This window comes from Zea mays, chromosome 10, assembly GCF_902167145.1.
Source record: "Zea mays cultivar B73 chromosome 10, Zm-B73-REFERENCE-NAM-5.0, whole genome shotgun sequence".
Taxonomy (NCBI): domain Eukaryota; kingdom Viridiplantae; phylum Streptophyta; class Magnoliopsida; order Poales; family Poaceae; genus Zea; species Zea mays.
This window is the reverse complement of record NC_050105.1, coordinates 2,156,092-2,172,500: the sequence shown is the minus strand read 5'-3', so window position 1 is coordinate 2,172,500 and position 16,409 is coordinate 2,156,092.

The following is a 16,409-nucleotide window of genomic DNA, read 5'->3' as shown; positions in this document are numbered from 1 at the left end:
TTTAATATATGTATTATGTGCATCATCCCTTTTATGTTCGCTAGATATGTTACGGTCTACCATGGGAGAGAAGAAAAAGAAATAAGCTGAAGTAAAGGTATGAGGGCTAAACCAGCCCAGCCTGGCCCGGCGCCGGCCTGCTCCCCCCGCCTCCAGCGGCCCACCAGCACCCTCTCTGTTTCAGTGGCGACCAACCTGCTCTAGCGAATCCATTCGTGATTGAAATTAAAAAAAAAGGTTTATTAAGTTATTCCAAACTGACTAATCATCAAGGGTGATGTGCTATAATCCCCAGAGATTTTTTATTATTATGGCAGATATACCGTTACAGTTCTTGAAGATTTATTAAATTATTCCAGAATGAGTAATCATCACCCCTAGCTAGGGTCATGTGATGAATATATACTAGCTAGTCCTTATCCTGAAAATTACTCGCACATAGCTCACGTAGCTAACAAGCTATTCCGCCATACGTCATCTGTGTGCTTGTTTCTTCAATTTAGCTAAAACAGCATGGACAGTGAGCAGCAGCCGTCGGAGTCGGAGAGCTCTGCGTCATCTGCTGCTGGTGCTGGTGCTTGGGGAGGAATAACCAGTTCTCCATTATTGAGGACAGCTGCTGCTGGGGCGGCTCGTGGAAGAAACGCCCGCCGTGTCGTCCCTGCCCCTGTCCCGCCAACACCGTACCGGCTAGCTGCGGCACCACGTTGGAGATGGGTGGCAGCGGCGCCGTACTGCGGGACGTTTGGTCGAGTGAAAAGAAAGGACGACGGATACTACTACCATCCTGCGCCGGCGGGGATGACGATGATGCGCTCTTCATGCAACCTGCTTTGACTTTGACAAGCTTGGATACGTTGTCCATGCTACAGGGATAGGCTGCAGCAGGGCGCGCGTCGTAGCCGTAGCCGTAGCTATCGTCCTTGGCGAGCAGGCGGGGACTACTACTGGTGGTGACGCCGTCGTCGTCGACGTGTCCTCTAGCGGCGGCGGCGACGATGGCTGCTGCCGCAGCCGCTCGGTGCTGTTCCTCGACGACGACCAGCTTCTTCTTGAGGTGGGTGTTCCAGTAGTTCTTGATGTCGTTGTCGGTGCGCTGCGGGAGATGCGACGCGATGGCCGCCCACCGGTTGCCCAGCAGGGAGTGGAGGTGGACGATGACGCGCTCCTCGCGCGGCGTGAAGTTGCCGCGCCGGATGCCCGGGCGGAGGTAGTTGGTCCAGCGGAGGCGGCAGCTCTTGCTGCAGCGCATCAGCCCCGTGCTCGCGGGCACGTGGCGCCACTTGGTGGGGCCGTGCTCGTGGATGTAGGAGACGAGGACGAGGTCCTCCTCCGGCATCCATGGCCCCTTCTTCATCGCCGCCGTATTCCCCGCCCTGTCGCACGCGCACCATGGCGGCCTGCTGCCCATCTTCCTCCGATGATCGTCCCCCTGTTCCATGAAGCTTAGCGTGTGTGACGACGGTTATATATACACATGCATAGGAATAGGACGCAGAGATTAGCTTATGTGATTATTGACCATAATATCACTTCGATCTCTTAATTACCAACCAGATTGCTAGCAACTACCTACTGTTGACAGACACCGCCGTGCAAAAAATTTTAAGGCTACAAGATAGCTAGGGTTTCTAGTCTTTTGAATAGCCATTCATGACAATTTATTCCACCGTGTGTATATGGCTAGGATTATAGGAAAGATATCATCTAACTAGTAACCAACCTAGCTGATACGGTTTATTCTTCACTCACACGGAGAAGCCACGAAATAACCATGAGTCCATGCGGACGCTGCGGTTTAGGGACTATTTGGTACAACTTTTTAGTGAAAGGATTTTTTGAGAATCCGAATACATGAATAATCTAGTTGTCACCAGAACTCATATACCGTGGTGGAGGAAGATGAATAGATATGCACAATTTAGGGTTTATGAAACGACAAATTTCTTCTGTCACGATGATTCAACGGATTTTCCATTCACGTTCACGTTGATTTAGACGATTTTCACAGAAACGATTCTCATAGAAGCAAACAGCCTGAGAAGCGAAGTGTTAAACTAACAGAAGCCGATTCTGACGTCCAAAAGCCAAAACAAACAAGTCTTTAAACGGTTTCGGTGCTTCATATGTCGTTAGGCTATCTCTAGTATATCTCCCATCTCATCTCCTATTCAAACTCCGCTCTACAAACAGTGTTAAACAATATCATCTATAGTTTTGCATCCTCTATTTTACCCTAACCACTGGAGACAGTCTTAGAGTCGCTTGAAGAGGATGTTGTACCTGACTTTATAGCCATGCCGCTGAAATTTCATTCGAACTCCGTAGGTTCATCATAAATCTATGTTGGTCAGCCATCCTTATGCTATCTCCAACATTTTACCTATACCCATACACATGTTCAAACTCTACCCCACGAACAATGCAGTAAAGCAGTCTATATTGCAAAACAATGTTTTAGATGACCATACGGGTGAACTGGTACACGCGGTATTAGGTGGATTTAGGACATAACCTTACCTATAAAATAACGTAAAAATATACATTGTTTAAGGTGTTTTTGGTTATGCTCTTGAAGCCTTTGAACCAAAGGGGTTTTCTGCAGCTACATTGAAAAAAAAACTTTTTTGTAGTACAAATTTGAAAGCAACTTTGAAACATGCTTCTGCTTTAGAAAAGTAGAAATTGAACCAAAGGGGGATTCTGCTTCTATTTTAGAAAAAAACAACTTTTCTGCAATACAAATTTGAAAGCAGCTTGGACCTTGCTTTTTATGCTTATCGAAGTTCGTTATATTAATAAACAAATATAATAAATTGAAATTTAAATAGGATTAAAATAATTAATTGTTATAATAAATAAAATAAAAATATTTTTTAATAAAAAATCATTACAAATTGAATTAAGCGATTATTTATTTGTAAAAATTATTAGGAAGACAAATGTGAAATCAATTTTTTAATTAAATATATCAATTTAGAGATATAGTTAAACATAATGCATATAGATAATATACAATTTGTTTGCAATAAACAACTCATAGCAGTTTGAACCAAACAACTTTCAGATTTTTTCTCACATCAGCTTTTTCATAGTAGACTACTCACAACAACTTTTTCATTGCTCACAGTTAAACCAAACACACCCTTAATCTATAGCCTCAAATTTAGGTGACAGCTGCTGGTGGATGCATAATGGTTAGAGTAAAAGTAATCCCCATTCACCTGAATGGATAGCCAAGACTAACTATTTTTTATCAATTGTTCTTTCTCTTTTATCGACTATCAATAAGATCTCGTGCCCACACAACAACAACCAAACTACAAAGTTATTTAATGAAAGTCGCCTAGAGGGCGTGAATAGGTGAAACCTAAAATTTATAAACTTAAACACACACTAAGGCCGGGGTTAGCGTTAGAATTAAATCCGAGGCGAAAGATTGTTTCTCTTGCCACGAGTTGCTCAAATGATGCGGATGACGTTTTGGGAGCAAACTCAAATCAATATCGGTAAGGAAACTTTAGAGATAGGAAAGGGAGCGAACAAATCAAGCGAGAATCAAAGCGAGTGAACACGGTGATTTTTTTACCGAGGTTCGGTTCCAAAGAACCTAGTCCCTGTTGAGGAGGTCACAAAGGCCGGGTCTATTCCAACCCTTTCCCTCTCTCAAACGGTCACTTAGACCGAGTGAGCCTTTTTCTTAATCAATCGGGTCACTAAGACCCCGCAAGGACCACCACACACTTAGGTGTCTCTTGCTTAGCTTTACAAAGCATTTAAGAATTAGAGTGGGAAGGAAGAAGGCAATCCAAGCAACAAGACCGCAAATGAACACAAAAACTCTCTCTCTCTCTCTCTCAAGCCAATAAGTGGTGGAGTTGATTTTGGGACTTGGAGAGGATTTTGATCTATTGAATGTGTCTTGGAGTGAAGTCTTTTGCTCTTGTATTGAATGTTGAATTCAGAACACTTGAATACCAATGAATGAGGTGGTTGGGGTATTTATAGCCCCCAACCACTTCCTAGCCGTTGGCAAAGTCTGCTAGCGATGGGCACACCGGACAGACCGGTGCGTGCCACGTCAGCGCGTCCGTTAGGATTTGGAGCAGTTGACCGTTGGCGTCTTCTGTCTTCAAGCGGCACCAGACTTCTGCGCGACACTATTTGCCACTATACACTTTTACATTCGACCGTTGGCGCGTAGGGAGCCGTTGCTCCGCTAGCTCACCGGACAATCCGGTGAATTATAGCGGAGGGTGCTCCTGGAATTCCCGAGAGTGGCTGGTTTGATTGTGTACGGGCTTGGTGCACCGGACACTGTCCCATGCGCCACTTTTCAGCACACTCTAAGTCTTTTGCTCCAATTTTGATTATGTCCCCAACTAGACTTCTTTCTTGGTTTATGTTGAACCTTATGCACATGAGATAAATAATATCTAGGCAAACTAGTTAGTCCACGTGGTTTATGTTGGACGTCAACCACTAAAATCGATTATAGGACATGATTAGGTGAAAGTTGCCTAGGGGGGTGAATAGGCGAAACCTGAAATTTATAAACTTAAGCACACACTACAAGCCGGGGTTAGTGTTAGAATTAAATTCAAGTCCAAGAGAGAGGGGGGAAACAAATCAAATGGGAATCAAGCGAATGAACACGATGATTTATTTTACCGAGGTTCGGTTCCAAAGAACCTAGTCCCCGTTGAGGTGGTCACAAATATCGGGTCTCTTTCAACCCTTTCCCTCTCTCAAACGGTCACTTAGACCGAGTGAGCCTTCTTCTTAATCAAACGGGTCACTGAGACCCCGCAAGAACCACCACACACTTAGGTGTTTCTTGCTTTGACTACAAGTCACTTGAGAATAAGAAAGAGAAAGAAGAAAGGCAATCCAAGCGACAAGAGCAACAAAAGAACACAAAACACCCTCTCTCAAGTCCCTAATGGAATTGAGTTGATTTGGTGGCTTGGAGAGGATTCAATCTATTTGATGTGTCTTAGAGTGGAGTCTTTTGCTCTCGTATTGAATGCAATGTTCAAAATACTTGGATGCTTGGAGTTATGGTGGTTGGGGGTATTTATAGCCCTCAACCACCAAAGAAGCTGTTGGGGAGGCTGCTGGCGAGGGGCGCACCGGACAGTCCGGTGCGCCACCGGACAGGTCCTGTTCATCGTCTGGTGCGCTGCCACGTCACCCAACTGTTAGGGTTCGGAGCGAAGTCGACCGTTGGAGCTTTGTCCTCTTGTGGCACCGAACAGTCCGGTGCCCCTCTAACTTTGCTGCTCTGACTTCTGTGTGATACTGTTGCTCACTGTAACTCCTATCAGAGTCGACCATTGCGCGAGTTATCCGTTGCTCCGCTGGCACATCGGACAGTCCGGTGAATTATAGCGGAGGGCGCCTTAGTTTTCCTGAGAGTGGCCGGTTCATCTTCGTACGGACATGGTGCACCGGACACTCCACAACACACTCAAGTCTTTGCTCCTTTTAATTTTAGTCCCTAACTTGAATCTTTTATTGGTTTGTGTTGAACCTTATGCACCTGTAATACATGAGTTCTAGAGCAAACTAGTTAGTCCATATATTTGTGTTGGACATTCAACCACCAAAATTAATTATTGGAAAAGGTTAACCCTATTTCCCTTTCAATCTCCCCCTTTTTGTTGATTGATGCCAACACAAACCAAAGCAAATATATAAAGTGCAGAAATGAACTAGTTTGCATATGGTAAGTGCATAGGTTACTTGGAATTAAACCAATTGATAATCTTACTAGATATGAATGGATTGCTTTCTTTTATTTGACATTTTGGACCACATTTGCACCACATGTTTTGTTTTTGCAAACCTTTTCAAAGTCTTTTCAAAATCCTTTTGCAAATAGTCAAAGGTATATGAATAAGATTGCGAGAAGCATTTTTAAGATTTGAAATTTCTCCCCCTGTTTCAAATGCTTTTCCTTTGACTACATAAAAGCTCCCCCTGAATGAAATTCTCCTCTTAGCTTTCAAGAGGGTTTTTTTAAATGGATACCAATTTTGAAATCTTAATTTCATAAGCATAGACACCAATTGAAAAACAAACATTTGTGAAAACCAATTAAATCTTCATTTTGAAATTTTTTGAAATGGTGGTGCGATCCTTTTACTTTGGGCTTAATATTTTCTCCCCTTTGGCATTAATCACCAAAAATGGAGAACTTTGGAGCCCTATACACTTTCTCCCCCTTTGGGGCCTAACATTACCCCCCAAATGGTAAAATAAATAAGTGTGAGGAGTCATACCATTAAGAGCTTGCGAAATACCGGCAAAGGATAGATAATACCATTAGAGTTGAGTGGAAGCGTTGTCTTTGCCGAATACTCCATTTCCCTTTCAATCTACGAATTAGTATAGAAATACACTTGAAAACAGATTAGTCGTAGTTTTGGCACAAGAAAATAAGAAATATGCAATTGTACCAAAAGAAAGAGATATGATCAAAGGTATATAAATGAGCTATGTGTGCAATGTTTCAATCAAAATTCCGAGAATCAAGTATATTTAGCTCATTCCTAAGTTTGCTAAAGGTTTTCTCATCTAGTGGCTTGGTAAAGATATCGGCTAATTGATTCTTGGTGTTTACATAAGCTATTTCGATATCCCCCTTTTGTTGGTGATCCCTCATAAAGTGATACCGAATGTCTATGTGCTTAGTGCGGATGTGTTCAATGGGATTATCCGCCATGCAGATTGCACTCTCATTATCACATAGGAGAGAGACTTTGCTCAATTTGTAGCCATAGTCCCTGAGGGTTTGCCTCATCTAAAGTAATTGCACACAACAATGGCCTGCGGCAATATACTCGGCTTCGGCGGTAGAAAGAGCTACGGAGTTTTGTTTCTTTGAAGCCCAAGACACCAGGGATCTCCCCAGAAACTGACAAGTCCCCGATATGCTCTTCCTATCAATTTTATACCCTGCCCAATCGGCATCAGAATATCCTATTAAATCAAAAGAGGATCTCTTAGGATTCCAAAGCCCAAACTTAGGAGTGTAGACTAAGTATCTCATGATTCTCTTCACGGCCCTAAGGTGAACTTCCTTAGGATTGGCCTAAAATCTTGCACACATGCATACAGAAAGCATAATATCTGGTCGAGATGCACATAAATAGAGTAAAGATCCTATCATCGATCGGTATACCTTTTGATCTACGGATTTACCTCCCGTGTCGAGGTCGAGATGCCCATTGGTTCCCATGGGTGTCTTGATGGGTTTGTGTCACACCCGGGTTTCAGGGGTCCAAATCCCGGGCGCGAACATAATCACCAGGTGTGCTGGGACCAAGTCTCACACATATGATGAATCATGGCACATGATCGAATGTCACATCTTTACTATATAACAAGAATTCTATACAAAATAAATAATTACATTATAAGGAGACAACGGTCCAGCAACCCAAAGTTGACTGGGAGACGACAGCCTAGATCTCTCACGAACACATCACATCATCCTTCAAGCGCCTCATCTTGTGGTACCTGTTCTTGACCTGTGGGGGGGTGTGAGACAGCAAGAGTGAGCTCACATACGTTCATAGCTCAACAAGTTGTGGGGAATAATGTGCATGAACTCGCCAAAGGTGGGAGCTCACGTGTAGTGTAAGGCTTACCAAAGAGGATGATTAAAGCTGAGCATTGCTTTTAAAGTTGATCAAAATTTTATTAGCAGTTACTAAGTATAAGTAAATACCAACCCAATTAAATAGTAGAACAAAAGTAATAACATCACCTGCGATGCAATGCATATGACAAATTGAATTTAGTTCCATAAATTAATCATGTGAGGGTCCGAGCTGCTCATGACCGTGAGCACGGCTGATATACAAGTTTTACACTCTGCAGAGGTTGCGCATCTTTACCCACAAGTCATGTTACCCATCTGCCAAGGGATCGCGACTTTCCATACACCTCTACCGAGGAGGCGAGACAGGGTAACACTACGAGGCCTTTACAAAGTTCCACTAGCTTCAGAAAACCCGCCATAGTTTATAGGAAGCTCCAATGCAGGGATCCCTCGCATGATCGCCATCGCAGCAAAATCATCCTAAGGACCTCCCTACACTGACCACTCCCCTACTGCCCTTGCCCCTTTTGGGTAAGGTAGTCTTCCACTAGCTTTCCTAATTAATCAGCCAAGGGCGTCCCATTAAACCCTTGTGGTAGCACTTTTTTCCCGGGTGGTCGCTCCATGTTCCAATTAACATAATGATCTTATCATGAACAGTAATAATAAACAGATAATAAAAGTGTGATCATGAATAATGTATCTTCATACCCAAAACCACATAAAGCACTAGCAAGTACTACCCAAAAAGTTCAGTGGTAAACAAGGTATAAAGATAGACAAACTAGGGTAACCTATTGGGTCCCATCAAAATTAACCTATGCAGATCATTATGATTAATCAGAACATGGCTGGGTAAAAAGAAGTGATCAAGGGCACAACTTGCCTGGCACTTGAGAAGGTACCAACTTGCTCTTCAGATGACACGTGACCTCAATGCTAGTCGTAGCAATACAAACAAACATGTATAGGCAAAATTAACATCACACCAAACATAAGAATAAACTACATAATAATAATCTATGCGCTGCTACGAGATCGTGGGAACAAGAATTACTAAATTCGGAGATACAGTTAGAAAGTTATGATTTTATGGAGTTATTTAGTGCTTAGAATAGATTAATCCTATTTAACAATTTTAATTCAAGTTTCATGGCTAAACAGTGTTACTAGTTGATGAAGAATATTAAAACAAAATTAATGTCTCTGGAATGACACAATTTGGAGTTAAAATGAATTTAATATGAATTATACAAGTTTCTAGAATTATTTTTGTATTAAAAATCAATTTCTATAATTATTTCACTAATTTTACTACTCTCTAGACTGGGCGCCAATTTCTGGAAAATGCAGGGGTTCTGGCGCAATTATTACTAAGACTCAGGCGAACCCATTACGGACGGCGGGTTGATAATCAATAATGTCAGGGGTTCTTTTACAAAACAGGCTCGACGAAGGGGTACGGGCCGATCTCGGCCGTCCGATTAAACAACAAGCGCCCAGATCAGATTTTACTTAAAACGAACCGGTATTCTACAGGAGTCCTTGGATTAGGATCCTACGGCCAGAACATCACGTTACTCCAAAACTGTCCGATCGCTGGTTGACGTCCAGGATTTAATGCATTGAATGGGTATGCGCCAGCTACTCCCAGCCGCACGCGCACGGATCAACGACTTAGGCGTCAAACGTACGAGATCTATTCCTAGCCGTCCACATGGGAATCAACAGCCAACGAGTCGTCCTCCTCCCTCCCAGACCGAGCCACGGCGGCGCACCCACATACTACGGCGGAGCTCCGCCGGAGCACACCGCACGCGCACAAACCAGGCCCCGTAGCCAAATTCACCCGGTGCTATGCGTAGAGAAGCGTAAAGCGAACTAGATGGATGGGTTCTCACCTCGATTCAGGCACTGGACGAACCGCCCCACGGAGTTTGGCGGACGCGCAGCGGAGTTTGCACCACGGCGACGAAATTCGAGGGCTCCGGCCGCCAATCCTCAGCAGGGAGCTCCCCGGTTCAATCCCTGACGCACGGCGAGACTCACAGGACCGAAATCGTGGACGCGATGGTGGTGGACACGAAACTGGGCTGGTGGCGGCGCTGCCTTCTCTCTCTGCGCTCGGTAATGGAGGACGCCACAGATGCAAAAGGGGACGGCTCGGTTTTATACGGCTACGAGGTTCCGAGTCCAGGGAATCGCGGGATCCGTGGTGAGGCGGACGGGAACGCTGACCACGCGAGAATGGCAGATTCCGTTGAGATGCGCACGGAGGAATCGCTCCATCAGTTCGGCGTGCTACGAGCGGATCACACGGGGAAGAAGGCACTGCTCGATCGGGCCCACTGGTCAGGCGCAGGAAGCGGCGCCCTGCTGGGCTGGCCGGACTGCCGTGCGGCCCCACCTACCAGTGTCGCAACCAATCTCCACTTGCGCACACGGCGTGAGACTGGACATTGGGTCCCACCAGTCGGCACGCACGGTCACAAGTTGGGCTGCGCGGTGGTAGTGTGGTAATGGGCCAGATTGGTGGCGACCGGCCCATTCAGTGCACAGTTCTGTTTTTTTTTATTTTCTCTTCCTTTTTCCTTTCCTTCTTTTTCCAAATTCAAATTTAAATTCTAGTTTAAGTTCAAACTTGTGACAAATTTATCCTTATTTTATATTATGTCATGACAAGTTTCAATTTGGAGCTATATATATTATTTATATTTTTATATCACACAATATTTGTTTGCTTTTCTTCTCTAAATTCTAAAATCTCTTTTAGGTTTTGAGTTCCACTTTGGACCTTTTACTATTCCTTGTCACAAAATGCACACACAAAAACAATATCCAGCATGACGCATAATTTAGTGGTATATATATTCTTATTAATTTTCTTTAAGTATGGTGTTCACATGTGATGATAAACATTGATAACACATATAGATATAAAGTACTATAATTTCTCTTTTTATACTTTTCTTACAAAGTGGGTATTACAAATCCTACCCCCTTAAAAAAAGAATCTCGTCCTCGAGATTTGTAAGAGAAAGGATATACGTACTCATATTGTTGTGGGAACATATGCACAAACAAAGAAATCTTGGCATGATGCGTAACTTATTAGCAAAACAAAGGGTCAAATCGACCTTATTATTATTCCTAAAATAGTAAAATACGAACTATTGGCCAAACTAATATTTAGGTCTTACAAATAGTAATATATATATGTATCTATATTTATGTTTATCTCTATTCTTGTTGTTCGTTGACTTCTTCACCGACTACTTCTTCTTCAACTAGCTCTTCTTCTTGAATTTCAAGTTCACCCGGCTCAGCTTCTACTTCTGCATGATGGGCTTGTCCCCGGTTGACGGATAGGGGCTGACTCTTTCATGCCGAAGCCTTACCTTGTTTTATTGGAGCTGGTGTAGTGTAGGCAGCTCTATTGGGACGGTAGTTGGCGTAGTGTCCCGGTTGTCCACACTTGAAGCATGCCCTGTTGGTGGGTTTGTTAGGAGCAACGGGTCCTGATGGGGTGCTTACTTGCGGAGGAGCAGTTGGTGCCCGTTGAGTTTGTTGCCCGGGACTGCCACTAGCTGGTGTACTTGGAGTGGTAGTGTAGCGAGGACGGGAACTACTTCCAGCCTGCCCTTGGTTGGTCGCCCTTCTTTTCTCTCCAAATATACTCCTCTTGTTTTCTACAGCAATAGCTTTGTCAAGTAGCCCTTGGAAGGATGGGAATGTGTGTGATACCAGTTGATATTGCAAGGGTCCAATCAAACCATCCAGAAAAAGCTCCTGTTTTTGCTCATCATCCTCAACATCTCTAGGAGCATATCGAGATAACTGGATGAATTTGTCCCTATATTCACTCACGGACATACTTCCTTGCTTGAGGGATAGAAACTCCTTTCTCTTAATCTTCATGAGCCCAGCAAGAATATGGTAATTCCTGAATTGAGTGGAGAATTCTGCCCAGGTAATTGTATCGACAGCAGCATGAGCAGCGCAGTACGCATCCCACCAATCCGCAGCGGGACCAGCAAGACGGCCTGATGCATAGAGTACTTTCTCTCTATCCGAGCACTGAGCTATGTTGAGCATCTTCTCTATGGACTTTAACCAGTCATCTGCTTGCAGCGGATCTGCGGAGTTGGAGAAGGTTGGTGGTTTGTGGCTCATGAATTCCCGGTGCTTGTCCCGGGGTGGAACTGGTGGAGGAGGTGGAGGCAGTGGCGCTTGTTGCTGTTGCTGTTGCGCCCTTCTTTCTTGACATATCTCCTCTCGCTCTTGGCGCATCTCCCGACGTGCATCTTCTCTTTCCTGGCGCATTTCCTGGCGTTCTTGCTGCATCTCAGCGCGCATATCTGCCATAGTGTCCGCCATTTGCTGCATCATCCTCATCTGAGCTGCAATCAGTGGGTCAACTCCGCCTGGTGGAGGATTAGGAGGATTCATCTCTGCTGGCTGTGACTGGGGTTGTCTATATATCCACCGAGTGTGTCGATTAGGAGGTAAATCAATTCCACCACCCCGCCTGGTATTGACCATCTGAGTTAGATACATATGGTAAGAGAATAGTAGACAAGGCAGGTATTTACAATTCAGGTTACTTTTGGGGATTTATTAGCTAAGCAGATTAATGTTTTACCTACCATAGCTAATTCAATACCTTATGGTGGTACATGCTAAGATGTCCATATATAATATCTCAATCAGTCAAAGAAGCAAATCAGGCATTTATCATCAGAACAATCAACCAACATTTTTTTAGAGAAAATAGTTTTAAATTTTTGTCTTAGGTCCTCTAACTCAAAAAAAATCATATTGGTAGGATTCCAAGGTGTGAAATCCAGATTTATCTGTAGAAGGAAAAGGTAAGAATGATCAGAGTAAAGCGGAAATAGATGAGAAAAGATTGAGATAAGTTTAGAAAAGAATCAGAGTAAGATAAGTATTTAATGGTTGTCCAGTTCTATCTAGGTTTCGTCCTACAGTCAACATTCCTCTAATACCACTTCTGTCACACCCGGGTTTCAGGGGTCCAAATCCCGGGCGCGAACATAATCACCAGGTGTGCTGGGACCATGTCTCACACATATGATGAATCATGGCACATGATCGAATGCCACATCTTTACTATATAACAGGAATTCTATACAAAATAAATAATTACATTATAAGGAGACAACGGTCCAGCAACCCAAAGTTGACTGGGAGACGACGACCTAGATCTCTCACGAACACATCACAGCATCCTTCAAGCGCCTCATCCTGTGGTACCTGTTCTTGACCTGTGGGGGGTGTGAGATAGCAAGAGTGAGCTCACATACGTTCATAGCTCAACAAGTTGTGGGGAATAATGTGCATGAACTCGCCAAAGGTGGGAGCTCACGTGTAGTGTAAGGCTTACCAAAGAGGATGGTTAAAGCTGAGCATTGCTTTTAAAGTTGATCAAAATTTTATTAGCAGTTACTAAGTATAAGTAAATACCAACCCAATTAAATAGTAGAACAAAAGTAATAACATCACCTGCGATGCAATGCATATGACAAATTGAATTTAGTTCCATAAATTAATCATGTGAGGGTCCGACTGCTCATGACCGTGAGCACGACTGATATACCAGTTTTACACTCTGCAGAGGTTGCACATCTTTACCCACAAGTCATGTTACCCATCTGCCAAAGGATCGTGACTTCCCATACACCTCTACCGAGGAGGCGAGGCAGGGTAACACTACGAGGCCTTTACAAAGTTCCACTAGCTTCAGAAAACCCGCCACAGTTTATAGGAAGCTCCAATGCAGGGATCCCTCGCATGATCGCCATCGCAGCAAAATCATCCCAAGGACCTCCCTACACTGACCACTCCCCTACTGCCCTTGCCCCTTTCGGGTAAGGTAGTCTTCCACTAGCTTTCCTAATTAATCAACCAAGGGCGTCCCATTAAACCCTTGTGGTAGCACTTTTTTTCCTAGGTGGTCGCTCCATGTTCCAATTAACATAATGATCTTATCATGAACAGTAATAATAAACAGATAATAAAAGTGTGATCATGAATAATGTATCTTCATACCCAAAACCACATAAAGCACTAGCAAGTACTACCCAAAAAGTTCAGTGGTAAACAAGATATAAAGATAGACAAACTAGGGTAACCTATTGGGTCCCATCAAAATTAACCTATGCAGATCATTATGATTAATCAGAACATGGCTGGGTAAAAAGAAGTGATCAAGGGCACAACTTGCCTGGCACTTGAGAAGGTACCAACTTGCTCTTCAGATGACACGTGACCTCACTGCTAGTCGTAGCAATACAAACAAACATGTATAGGCAAAATTAACATCACACCAAACATAAGAATAAACTACATAATAATAATCTATGCGCTGCTACGAGATCGTGGGAACAAGAATTACTAAATTCGGAGATACAGTTAGAAAGTTATGATTTTATGGAGTTATTTAGTGCTTAGAATAGATTAATCCTATTTAACAATTTTAATTCAAGTTTCATGGCTAAACAGTGTTACTAGTTGATGAAGAATATTAAAACAAAATTAATGTCTCTGGAATGACACAATTTGGAGTTAAAATGAATTTAATATGAATTATACAAGTTTCTAGAATTATTTTTGTATTAAAAATCAATTTCTATAATTATTTCACTATTTTTACTACTCTCTAGACTGGGCGCCAATTTCTAGAAAATGCAGGGGTTCTGGCGCAATTATTACTAAGACTCAGGCGAACCCATTACGGACGGCGGGTTGATAATCAATAATGTCAGGGGTTCTTTTACAAAACAGGCTCGACGAAGGGGTACGGGGCGATCTCGGCCGTCCGATTAAACAACAAGCGCCCAGATCAGATTTTACTTAAAACGAACCGGTATTCTACAGGAGTCCTTGGATCAGGATCCTACGGCTAGAACATCACGTTACTCCAAAACTGTCCGATCGCTGGTTGACGTCCAGGATTTAATGCATTGAATGGGTATGCGCCAGCTACTCCCAGCCGCACGCGCACGGATCAACGGCTTAGGCGTCAAACGTACGAGATCTATTCCTAGCCGTCCACATGGGAATCAACAGCCAACGAGTCGTCCTCCTCCCTCCCAGACCGAGCCACGGCGGCGCACCCACATACTACGGCGGAGCTCCGCCGGAGCACACCGCACGCGCACAAACCAGGCCCCGTAGCCAAATTCACCAGGTGCTATGCGTAGAGAAGCGTAAAGCGAACTAGATGGATGGGTTCTCACCTCGATTCAGGCACTGGACGAACCGCCCCACAGAGTTTGGCGGACGCGCGGCGGAGTTCGCACCACGGCGACGAAATTCGAGGGCTCCGGCCACCAATCCTCAGCAGGGAGCTCCCCGGTTCAATCCCCGACGCACGGCGAGACTCACAGGGCCGAAATCGTGGACGCGATGGTGGTGGACACGAAACTGGGCCGGTGGCGGCGCTGCCTTCTCTCTCTGTGCTCGGTAATGGAGGACGCCACGGATGCAAAAGGGGACGGCTCGGTTTTATACGGCTACGAGGTTCCGAGTCCAGGGAATCGCGGGATCCGTGGTGAGGCGGACAGGAACGCTGACCACGCGAGAATGGCGGATTCCGTTGAGATGCGCGCGGAGGAATCGCTCCATCAGTTCGGCGTGCTACGAGCGGATCACACGGGGAAGAAGGCACTGCTCGATCGGGCCCACTGGTCAGGCGCAGGAAGAGGCGCCCTGCTGGGCTGGCCGGACTGCCGTGCGGCCCCACCTACTAGTGTCGCAACCAATCTCCACTTGCGCACACGGCGTGAGACTAGACATTGGGTCCCACCAGTCGGCACGCACGGTCACAAGTTGGGCTGCGCGGTGGTAGTGTGGTAATGGGCCAGATTGGTGGCGGCCGGCCCATTCAGTGCACAGTTCTGTTTTTTTATTTTCTCTTCCTTTTTCCTTTCCTTCTTTTTCCAAATTCAAATTTAAATTCTAGTTTAAGTTCAAACTTGTGACAAATTTATCCTTATTTTATATTATGTCATGAAAAGTTTCAATTTGGAGCTATATATATTATTTATATTTTTATATCACGCAATATTTGTTTGCTTTTCTTCTCTAAATTCTAAAATCTCTTTTAGGTTTTGAGTTTCACTTTGGACCTTTTACTATATTCCTTGTCACAAAATGCACACACAAAAACAATATCCAGCATGATGCATAATTTAGTGGTATATATATTCTTATTAATTTTCTTTAAGTATGGTGTTCACATGTGATGATAAACATTGATAACACATATAGATATAAAGTACTATAATTTCTCTTTTTATACTTTTCTTAGAAAGTGGGTATTACAGTTTGCCATCCTTCATTCCAAACTTCTTAAGTATATCTTGAATGTATTTTGTTTGGCTGATGAAGGTGCCCTCTTGGAGTTGCTTGATTTGAAATCCTAGGAAATATCTCAACTCCCCCATCATAGACATCTCGAATTTCTGTACCATGATCCTACTAAACTCTTCACAAGTAGACTTGTTAGTAGACCCAAATATGATATCATCAACATAAATTTGGCATATAAATAAGTCTTTTTCAATAGTTTTAGTGAAGGCTTTACCGACTTTGAAGCCACTAGTGATTAGAAAATCTCGCAGGCATTCATACCATGCTCTTGGGGCTTGCTTGAGCCCATAAAGTGCCTTTGAGAGTTTGTAAACATGGTTAGGGTACTCACTATCTTCAAAGCTGGGAGGTTGCTCAACATAGACCTCTTCCTTGATGGGTCCATTGAGGAAGGCACTTTTCACGT